Source organism: Convolutriloba macropyga, chromosome 3 (assembly GCF_964194025.1).
Source record: "Convolutriloba macropyga chromosome 3, txConMacr16.3, whole genome shotgun sequence".
In the NCBI taxonomy this organism is placed as follows: Eukaryota; Metazoa; Xenacoelomorpha; order Acoela; family Convolutidae; genus Convolutriloba; species Convolutriloba macropyga.
In genome coordinates, this window is record NC_134470.1 from 75,614,593 (window position 1) to 75,626,293 (window position 11,701).

The window sequence follows — 11,701 nt, forward strand, 5'->3', positions numbered from 1 at the left end:
GCTGTCTCTAAACAAGCCCGTGAACCTTAAATATTGATTTACTCTTATTGGCTCAAAATCTTGAGCTTAAAAAGGGAGGCGTAGTAAGAGTCGTGTCGATAGTTTCATGTCAAGTCCCACGGGCCATTTAATTATATAGTCGGCTAAATAGTCATTCTGGTAAATTTTTACAATAGGGTAAATTAAAGTTGGAATTGGGTAAAATGGCAGGTTTGGTTAAATTGCATTGGGTAAAAATGGAATTGGGAAATTGTTCTGACACCATTTTGCTTATTACTGGTATTTTATTTTCTGAGACAGAGAATATATCTCTTCTTGAGCGCTAACACCGCATGGAGATCGATGCTCTTTTAGAAGGTGAAAAGTTGACGTGAATCGCCTTAAATAGCCTCTGAGTAAAAGTAACGTTGCAATTAAAATCACCAAAATGCAACAACCAACTAATTTTATCCGCATTGTCACCATAAAAAAATCGTAAAGCAGCAGCAAAGAATTCCATCTATTGAAACCACTGAAAATAGGATAACATTAAATTCAATTACTTTTAGAAAATCTAGTTTATTGAAATTGCTGAAGTAATGGACTTGAAATATTTCCTGACATTCAGCAAATTCCTACAAAAAAGAAGATATCAAATATTTATAATGATCAAAAAAGTTAAGATTTTTCCAATATAATATTAATCAGCATCAAGATGTGTTGCTTAGTTTCATGCTGGACGATTAGTGATTAGTTTTCGAGGCGCGAATGAATTTTTGGTTTCTGAGCAGGCAGTTTTCTTCTATAGGTGGAAAGTTATTTGATAGATTTCAATTGCTTTCTTGAATCCATTTAATATAAGTTCAAACCAGCGTCTGGATGCTCTACTAGTATTGCTTGATGTTAATTAACATTAAACGATCACATATGAACACTTCAATGTTGAAGTCAATCCCTAAAATACGTAAAACTAACAGTAAACACATGGGCTGAAAACGCAGAGATTTAGCACAGAACTAACATTATATTGAAAGTCAAAGAGCATTCCTGGTGGATTATTTGAAATTCAGGAAGACGCTTTGGTACATGTTGTATCCAAAATCCGACTACTATCTTGTAACTACAGCCACAGGTAGTATTTTAAAATGTGGTTCCTTGCGTACAAAACTTGATGAAATCTGAAATCAATTTCTTCTGTGCGCACAAAATGCTTTGCCTAAGAGCCTATTACAACCGCAAAAACAAGGGCAAATTGGAGGTAGTGAAACTCTTTTGAGCAGATAAACTGTGAAATTTTTTTAAATAGATCAAAGAAAATAAATGAAATCTATCAAATAACTTTCCACCTATGGAAGAAAACTGCCTTCTGAGAATCCAAAAACTCGTTCGCGCCTCCAAAACTAATTATTAAGCTCCCAGTAAAACTAAGCAACATAATGACGATATACCAAATATAAATAACCTTGAAAAGAATCAAGAAATGCTTAATTGTATCCCGTACATATAACATTCAATAAACTTCAAATATTTTCAACTCTGTGAAAGCACAAGCATGAATAAATGGGTTACGTCGAAATTTGCATCTTTCATAAACATTTTATATTGTTAAGTGAACGAAAATAGGTCCCCGCGCAACACAAGTATCAAAAATTAGATCACTAACTTAATTTACAGCAATTATTACGATTCTCAATTATTACAATTTACTTTGCAAAAATGGGGCTGCAAAGAAAGCATGGCGATGTTTACAAGTGAAATAATGAGAAAATTTTAGTAACCAAAGCAACAAGTGAGTAATGAAATATTCAGTTGAATTGAAGATGAAAAGGTTTGTTGCATTATCAATGAATAGTACCAGCATAGCAGTTGTAACAAAAAACAACAGAAGCTGCTCTGTGAATTAAAAAGAGCGACGCGACTGCTTGAATGCCATCTGAAAACTGATAGGAAAAATCAACAATAACTAACACCATATGTCAATCCAAAAGTTTTAATTTACGAGTTCATTCACTGCCTACAAAAACACGTTATTTTAAGTTAAAAATGACGTGTACATTTCACTACCTAACCACCAACATATAACAATTTTCCACTTTACATTCACTGCTTACGTCCAGCTCCACAGTAGTAGTATTAGATTAGGCTTCAGAGATTCAAAGTCTCTGGGGTACATCACCCTTCAGTTTCTGGAAGCATGAATCTTTTAGATGGGATGGCAGTTTCTACAACTTCAGGCAATTTTAATGAATAGCCGCCCTTACCAAAAATCGGGGTCTTAAAATTGAGCTTTCTAAATCAAGTCGTTTGCCAAAATGATGCTTAAATCTTGCGTAAGCTTAAATCGCGTAAGCAGCTTGAAATTACGATTGCGACCTCCAAAATTCATCTTCGAGCATTTTGATTTTGCCATTACCAAAAATTCATTTTCTGACATCAACCAATTGGATTGGTTCCGTTTGTGCCCCCCCCCCGCTTAGTGGGTACATATTATTAGCAACCCCAAGACGCACGTGCCATATTTTTACATAAAGATTTACTATGTAATGACACGTGCTCTGTAACTGCGCGGCGTATAACGTACTGATGGGGGAGGGGGCACAAACGGAAAAAATCCAACCCATTTTTCAATTTCCTCGAGGTCATCCTGAAATTCTCAGCATTTCTTGTCCACGGCTAAAATTATTAAATCTACAGTAAAGATCAACGGATCAGAAAACTTCAGGATATCAGGAAGATCGTTAATGAAAATGCAAAAGAGCAACGGACCTAGTACGGAGCCAAGAGGTACTCCACTAGTTACTTCTACTCTACTTAATGGCCATATAACGTATAGCCCTTTCCCCCTTACCGTAAAAATGCCATAATGGGGGCTGAGAGCGGGGGGGGGGGGGGTACAATGAGAAAGACTCATAATTTCAATAGATGATTGATCAAGCGAAAAGATTGGGCTGCCTTCAGTCTGGCGCATAATGCTGCAGGATCCTGGCACAAGTTAACTTGAATGCATTTATCTTTAACGTAGTTGTTGTGGCTTCCTGGGGTTTGACACCACAGGGTTTGACACCATAACTTCTGATTAGAACGATGTCCAAATGTTGCGACAGTCAGAGCAGTCGCAAAATATTTGCCATGTGCAAGAGCTGGAATCAGATAATCTGTTGTCGACAAACTTCCGCATCAAGTTGACTATTCGCAATTTTAGACCGACAGGGTTGGCAAACTGGATTTTTTCGTTTATTCTGTTAATGACTCTGCATGTCCGGTAGACAAATTCTCCACGAGTCTTCTCTTTCTAGCACTTGTTTAGCTTGAAAAAAATCGTTGACCTACCAGATTCAGGGTTGCAAGTGGAAATGTTGCTGTTATGTTCTCCTCAAACAAGTAGTTTGGACAAGAGCAGAATGTCGTTGCACTGCATGAAGAGCGGAAGTGGTAAAACGTTGAGGTGACGTATCTCAACAATCGAGGTAGCTTCGATTGGAGTCATAGCAGACCCAGTGCAAGGCACGTCTTTGAAAGCTCTCTAACTCTCTGGTTGAACCACGGCAGTTCATTCCATAGAGCAGTTTTGGCAGAAGAATGGATTTATATAGTCCGAGTTTGTCAGACACGTTGACTTTCAGTGAAACGTTTCATCGAAGCAGATAAAGAGCCTTGTTGTCTTTCTTGAGTCTCTCGGAGATGTGTAGAGACCAGGTCATGTATAGAGTTACAAAAATACCAAGATCTTTGATGGAGTCAGCGCTGTGCAGTTATCTTATGCCTAATATCAGATCTGCGGAGTGGTGGTGGATTTTCAGTGCAGCGCATTTTTCAGTTGCCAGATCCATTTTGTTGGTCTGCACCCAGTGCTGAATGCTGTTCAGGTCTTCTTGTCTAAAAGCAACAGATCATGTCTTTTTGAAAGCTACCTTCCGATATAAAAGCCAGCAGGTAGTAGTTCTGAGAAGCTAACCTATCTAAAAAAATACTTTCACTATTTCGTTGCTCTCAAAAAACCCCAACACGGCCGCTTTTAATGTTAAATGCATATGTACAAATGATATGTACAAGATACTTAACCTCCTACAAGGTCACAGTCTTCTATTTTTTGGACACAATGTCATCCCGAATTTTTTGGGTAACTTTGATTAAAACCAGGGATGCAATTTAGAACATATTTCTTTATGAATAAAACTACTGGAGCACAACCACAGCATAAAACTGGATCGCCAATCCGACTGGTGCACTCAAATAAAAGAAGTAACTTTCATTATTTGGATAAAAATTTCAAAACAATTGTTTGGCAAAGTACCGGGGGCCAACATGACACCATTTTCGAAAGCAAAATTTGAAGTGAAGCCTTTTGAATACACATTATTTCTATGCGAAATGAGTTTTAATAAACAAAAACAAAATAATGCTGAAGCTACAAACTGGAAAGACAATTAACAAAATACATGCAAATAATTATATGGTTTAACATAAGCTGCAATAACTTAACAAAGGAAAATAGAAGAGATCAGTGGGGTGCACTTCAGAAAATTTATTGATTTGCACTTCCTCGCAGATGTTGACAAACTAGATTTGGATTGCACAAGAATAGCACGACGGGAGAAAAGCTTTGTGAAATCTAAGCTTCCGCAAATAGGCCTACAGAAAATGTAGTCCAAATGCGGCTTCTCTGCGAAGTCAACATACAGAGAAAAACTTGATGTGCACAATTCTAAAAATGAGACGATGAATAATGATATGATATGATATAAAATTAAACAACAAAAACAGCCTCAAACAATCGATGAAGCAGCTAAAAAGCAGGCACAAGTTTAACCAAAGACTCAGATTAATCGGTTCACAACCAGCGGGGCTGTAAGTAGTAATAGAGTGAGTGATAGTCCCCGGGGGGGGGGGGGGGTGAGGACCCCCATGTATTAAGATTGGGTAAAGCGTATTTTTCGGGATTTGGGTCCTCCCTAACGTGTTAAGATAGGGAATGAATTTGCATGTTTTAAGATTAGATAGCGGTCTCAATGTATTAAGATAGGTTGCATGTATTAAGATTAGGAATAGAATCTCTATGTATTAAGATTGGGTATAGCCGCCATGTATTAAGATTGGGTATAGCCGCCATGTATTAAGATTAGCTATAGCCGCCGACATGTATTAAGATTAGTTATAGCCTCCGACATGTATTAAGATTAGTTATAGCCGCCGACATGTATTAAGATAAAGACTGAATTTGCATGTATTAAGATTAGGTATAACCAACATGTAATAAGAATAGGTATAGACTACATGTATTAAGATTAGGCATAGTCTACATCTATTAAGATTAGGTATAGCCTACATGTATTAAGATTAGGTATAGTCTACATGTATTAAGATTAGGTATAGTCTACATGTATTTAGATTAGGTATAGACTACATGTAGTAAGATTAGGTATAGCCTACATGTATTAAGATTAGGTATAGTCTACATGTATTTAGATTGGGTATAGACTACATGTGGTAAGATTAGGTATAGCCTACATGTATTAAGATTAGGTATAGTCTACATGTATTAAGATTAGTTATAGTCTACATGTATTAAGATTAGAGGTAACCTACATGTATTAAGATTAGGTATTGTCTACATGTATTAAGATTAGGTATAGTCTACATGTATTTAGATTAGGTATAGACTACACGTATTAAGATTAGGTATAGTCTACATCTATTAAGATTAGGTATAGCCTACATGTATTAAGATTAGGTATAGTCTACATGTATTAAGATTAGGTATAGTCTTCAAGTATTTAGATTAGGTATACACAACATGTAGTAAGATTAAGTATAGTCAACATCTATTAAATTTAGGTAGAGCCTACATGTATTAAGATTAGGCATAGTCTACATCTATTAAAATTAGGTATAGCCTACATATATTAAGATTAGGTATAGTCTACATGTATTAAGATTAGGTATAGTCTACATGTATTTACATTAGGTATAGACTACATGTATTAAGATTAGGTATAGTCTACATGTATTAAGATTAGGTATAGTCTACATGTATTTAGATTAGGTATAGACTACACGTATTAAGATTAGGTATAGTCTACATCTATTAAGATTAGGTATAGCCTACATGTATTAAGATTAGGTATAGTCTACAAGTATTTAGATTAGGTATAGACTACATGTAGTAAGATTAGGTATAGTCAACATCTATTAAGTTTAGGTAGAGCCTACATGTATTAAGATTATTTATGGTCTACATGTATTAAGATTAGGTATAGCCTACATGTATTAAGATTAGGTATAGTCTACATGTACTAAGATTAGGTATAGCCACCATGTGCTAAGATTAGTTATATCCGCCATGTATTGGGATTAGTTATAGTCTACATGTATTTAGATTAGGTATAGACTATATGTATTAAGATTAGGTATAGTCTACATGTATTAAGATTAGGTATAGTCTACATGTATTAAGATTAGGTATAGTCTACATGTATTTAGATTAGGTATAGACTACACGTATTAAGATTAGTTATAGTCTACAGCTATTAAGATTAGGTATAGCCTACATGTATTAAGATTAGGTATAGTCTACATGTATTAAGATTGGGTATAGTCTACATGTATTTAGATTAGGTATAGACTACATGTAGTAAGATTAGGTATAGTCAACATCTATTAAGATTAGGTACAGCGTACATTTATTAAGATTATTTATGGTCTTCATGTATTAAGATTAGGTATAGCCTACATGTATTAAGATTAGGTATAGTCTACATGTATTAAGATTAGGTATAGCCACCAAGTGCTAAGATTAGTTATATCCGCCATGTATTAGGATTAGTTATAAGCGTCGCAATGTATTAAAATTATTCATAGCCGCTGACATGTATTTAGATTAGGTATAAGATCAGGGGCATTTTTTGAGATTTTTTGAGATTTTTGTACAATTTTACGCTGTTTTTTTTCAATAATTTCTGAATACTCTCTTCTGATTTGTTGAAAATACCAGTTTTAAAAATAAAATGAGTTGAAACAGGGCATAACCAGACACAGATGACACATTTAGCGAAAAAACAATATAAAAACAATTAAAAGTGGTCAACAAATTAAAAGTTGACTAGTACTATACAACTTTCGTCAGAGTGAGCAGTTTGCTATGTGGTGCAGTTTTTAGCATTAAAATTCAATAAAAAGCTAAAAATTACGCAAAAATGATGTCAAACAGCATAAAGTCTGCTACATTGAATCAAACTTTACAAAAAATTTGCTGAATTTTTGCAGAATTCTTGCAAAATTTTGCCTCCTTTTTGCTTTTCAAGCTAGGTTTTGATCAAATACCTAATTCTGATTGGTTGAAAATACCAGTTTTAAAAATCAAACGAGTTGAAACAGGGCATAACCAAACACAGATGACAAATTTAGCGAAAAAACAATATAAAAACAATTAAAAGTGGTCAACAAATTAAAAGTTGACTAGTACTATACAACTTTCGTCAGAGTGAGCAGTTTGCTATGTGGTGCAGTTTTTAGCATTAAAATTCAATAAAAAGCTCAAAATTACGCAAAAATGATGTCAAACAGCATAAAATCTGCTAAATCGAATCAAACTTTACAAAAGTTTTACTGAAAACTGAAGTCAAAAATTCACAATTTAACCTAGATGTTTTAAGATGATGTATAGCCGATATTCAACAGCAAGATGGCGCAGTGGTAGCGTGCTGGGCTCATAACCCAGAGGTTGGTAGATCGAAACTACCTTTTGCTAATCTGACATTGTCACAGTACTAGTGAACTCGTTATCGCTGAAAACTTGGAAAAACGTCAAATAATAGAAAAGCAAATGAATTAGAATTTAAAAAATCACAGACACAAAATAAACTAAACACATAAAAATACATCCTCAATCTAAGACTGACATTGAAAAAGTATCAAGAAACTGAAAACTGAGGCACAATTACCCGAGTGGGTTAATAAAGTCGATAAAAAGAACAACTTGCGTAGCTAACTGAGTAATAGTCACAATTGTTAAAAAAATAATATCGACTTTATTAGTCAGCATGTTCTTTTTATTCTGATTCTTGCACTCAATTTACGTCAAAACATGAGAACTACTACCCGCACTTAATAAAAAGCTAGTTTTAAAACGCGCTTAGTCGATTAACTGGTTAGAATCTATGCTAAATATTTAGAAAAAGGATATTTTGAGCAATTTAATGTATTTTTGTCATAGAGTGCTCTTTACCATATGTTCTAGAATAAGTTAAGTACTTGATTCTGATTGGTTGAAAATACTAACTTTCATAAAACAAATGGATTAAACCAGTTCAGATATAGCGAGATTAAAATATGAGCAAAATACTATATTAAAACCACAGAATACTGATCAACAACTTATAAGTCGACTAACGCAATATAAGTTTCGTCAGAGTGAACAATTTGTTATGTGATGCAGATTTCCCCAACCAATATACAATGACAAGGGTCAAAATCACGCAAAATTGATATCAAATAGCATAATCTCTACTAAATTGAAACAAACTTGAAAACTTTTAATTCATTACAAAAACGAATGCAAAATGAAAATCTTTTTTCACCCATCAATTTTAACGAATTCTGTTACAAATTAAAGGCGATCAGAAAAAAGACAACTGAAAGACTAGTGCACACAATTTCTTGTCAACTAGTACAAAATGCGTTGATTGGAAACCAATTTTGTGAAGAAATGTGACTCTCCACAAGAATTTCTCAAGACAGGCAATGAAAGCAAAGGACTTTGCGCGCCTAGTTCAACCATTTGTCTACGTGATACAGATGAGCTGCAAATTTTAACAGAAGAAGTACAAAACTCATACAATAAACGTTGCATATGACATAAAATTTGTCTGTTCGTTGCATAATATCTGTAAAAATTATAATCTGTTTTCCAAAATATCTCTTGAAAGTCAAAAAAGCAATTAAAATTGTTGAAAATCTGCTTTTTTTTGTTCAGGCTAGCCTAACAACCAAATCATTGAAATGAAATGTACGTACTTATGTCATACTGTTAAAATAAATCAGGAAAAAAATATTCCTTTAAAGGAGGATTTCGAATCATTTAAATTATCTTTAGCAGAATCCTAACATTTTTTCTGATGTAGTTTTTCTCTCATTGATTGCTGCCAATAGCGTTACTGAAGCTATTGTTTAACATTAATTTACACTAAAAATTCTTAAAGTCACTTGTTTTCAATATTAGGTGGCAAAAAACTTAGAGCAGAAAATTTACAAAATCAGTTAACAAGATAATTTAGGAATAAAAAATAACAATAATTTTACTTTACAAATGCAACCAATCGGCTATATGAAACTCATTTTCTTACTAACTAGCATTGCTCAAAGCAGTTAACACCTAAAATTCGTAGTATAAGATAATTTTTATTGAAAAACATATAATAATTAGATATCAATGAAAATCAAGCACAATTATTGAAAACAATATTTTGTTAAATTTAGAATGCATCACAAAGTCAACAGCAAATATTTTGTTTTAATGCCTTGAGAAACTCAGTTTGTTTTTGAAATGTCAAAAAAGGGTACCATAATCAGCGACGACTCATCGTCTAGAAAGATTGCAAGGATAGTCAACAGAGGAAAGCACTAATCACCTTATCTGTGTTTTTATCCAGTTCTTGTGATCCATATAGTTTAAAAGCCAACGTCTCCAATATCAAAAGATAGTTCCGCTCGAAATTCTCAGACTCATGAAATTTTGTAAGTTGTTCCCTCTGTTCGTTATCACTTTCTTCCACTGATCCATTATCCTTCCTTGGAAGTTGCTGAACAGGAATGGAATTGGAAAAATTTTCCAAACCCATAGCTTAATGCGTATTGTTCTTTGTTGTCTAATGCTAAGAACGATGAATCTTTACTCTCCTTCGTAAAGATTTGAGAATATACGAGAAAAGATAAAGTCTCACAATCAACAGTTTTATTGTTAATCATGTTATATTCAGCAATCAAAATTTGAACTTTTAGCTTTTCAATGTGAGATTTAACAAAACCAGGAAATCATTTCAAGTTAAATTGAGTAAAGATTAAAAAACAACGCGGAACAAATTATTCTTCAAGATGAATTGAGTAAAATTCACGTAAATTGCGGAGCAACTCAATCTGAAAAAACAAAAAGTATAATGATTAAAAGCTGATATGTAACTTTGAGCTACTCGACAATTACTCATCACTTCCATATATGGAAATGACGTCATTTCTTTTTTAGAAACAAGCGTCATGACAGAACATTCTAGAAGGAATATATGATCCCAATTGCGACAGTTCTACATATAATTTACTAACTTTCAGCTTAAATGTACAAACTCATTCCGTGGCGAAACATTCCAACTATACATTTCTTTTCTCATTTTTCTCTTACTCATATTTGTTAACTTTTACTTGAAATTTTCTTTTTCAACACAGATTTTTTCACTAAAGAAAATACAACAAAAAAATTACTCTTTAAAAATTGCCGATTGTTACAGTATTTTGAATAGATGTAGTCCAAAATTTTGTATCTCAAATAATGATAAAATTTACTGTCTGAGATCAAATTTAGCTTTTTTGAAAATAGAAACTAGCGCAAAAATGTGTATTCAACACAAACAGAGAGAGATCAAGAAAATTCTTCCGTCTGTTATTGAAGAACAAGTTTACGTTGTACAACTTAATGTTGTTGTAATAGAACCTCCCTTCCAATCAGACGTCAGCTTTAGAAATCTAATTCTCAAGATAAATGATATCATTCTATGTATTTCTTTTTCTATTTTAATTTTCTTTTATGTTAACAGGGTTTTACTTGATACCGTATTCATATGTGAAAAATGTTGATCAAAAATCACTTACAATTTTTGGAAGAAATTTACAAAAGAAAGGAAGGAATCGCTGATGCTTACAGAGTAGACGAAATTGATGTTTATTCTTTTTTCTTTTACAATTTCTTGGATGTTTTTACTCAAAACAACAGAATCATCCGACTTAGTAAAGGATTTGAATATGCAACCTTCTCTATCACAAAATTCGAGTATGATGACTACATAACAAAACAATCTTTTGATTTATCGTCAGAACTACACATCAACAGGTATGAAAAGCTTTTCATATTGAATTCTGTCCCAGAGATAATGGAACAGTACAGAAATTTGTCTCAGTCTAATTATATCCCAATTCCTGAACCGGTAACAATTACTTCATCTCTGCAGAGTGCTCTGTTCTTTCATTATTACAAGGACTACAATGCAGAGGGGGTAAGAGTACGATTTGGAATACGACTCCCCAACATATATATACAAAAATTTAGTTCCAAATTCGGAACATTTTCCGAGACCGATTTGAGATTCAACGAGATGGAGAGAATTTATCAAAGCTTGACTTTTTGGTCAATTACGTCAACTCATTTCCTCTAACTTATCCATCTTTGGCTGTTAACTAGGGTAACACGTGTAAATGTTACCTTTTTTGGTGTATATTCGGTATTGAGTTTACTTGTTTCGGACAGTAATGTTAGATTTTCTATGAGTTGATTCCTTCTTTGGTGACTTTACAATTGAGACATTTCCTTTTCTGGAAAACAACGTCACTTTTTCTGCTAAACATTACCCTTTTTGGAAACTTTGTTCTCATTGGTTGGAGTTTAGTATAAATAGAGCTGACAAATTCTCCCGGCATCACTTGCTTTCTATTCTCTAAAATCAACATCACCTCTGTCTCA

The 11,701-nt window shown here is 33.5% G+C and overlaps 1 long non-coding RNA gene and 1 other non-coding gene across 2 annotated transcripts; one reads left to right on the forward strand and one right to left on the reverse strand.

Moving 5' to 3' along the window:
• Positions 1–1,442: 1,442 nt before the first annotated feature.
• On the reverse strand, positions 1,443–4,110 carry LOC142337287 (uncharacterized). Its single transcript, XR_012758938.1, has 2 exons — positions 4,042–4,110; positions 1,443–3,855 (listed from the first exon to the last, which is right to left on the reverse strand). It is a non-coding gene; the product is annotated as an uncharacterized LOC142337287 (long non-coding RNA).
• A 3,544-nt stretch (positions 4,111–7,654) lies between these two features.
• On the forward strand, positions 7,655–7,726 carry Trnam-cau (transfer RNA methionine (anticodon CAU)). The gene has a single exon. It is a non-coding gene; the product is annotated as a tRNA-Met (tRNA).
• Positions 7,727–11,701: the final 3,975 nt, after the last annotated feature.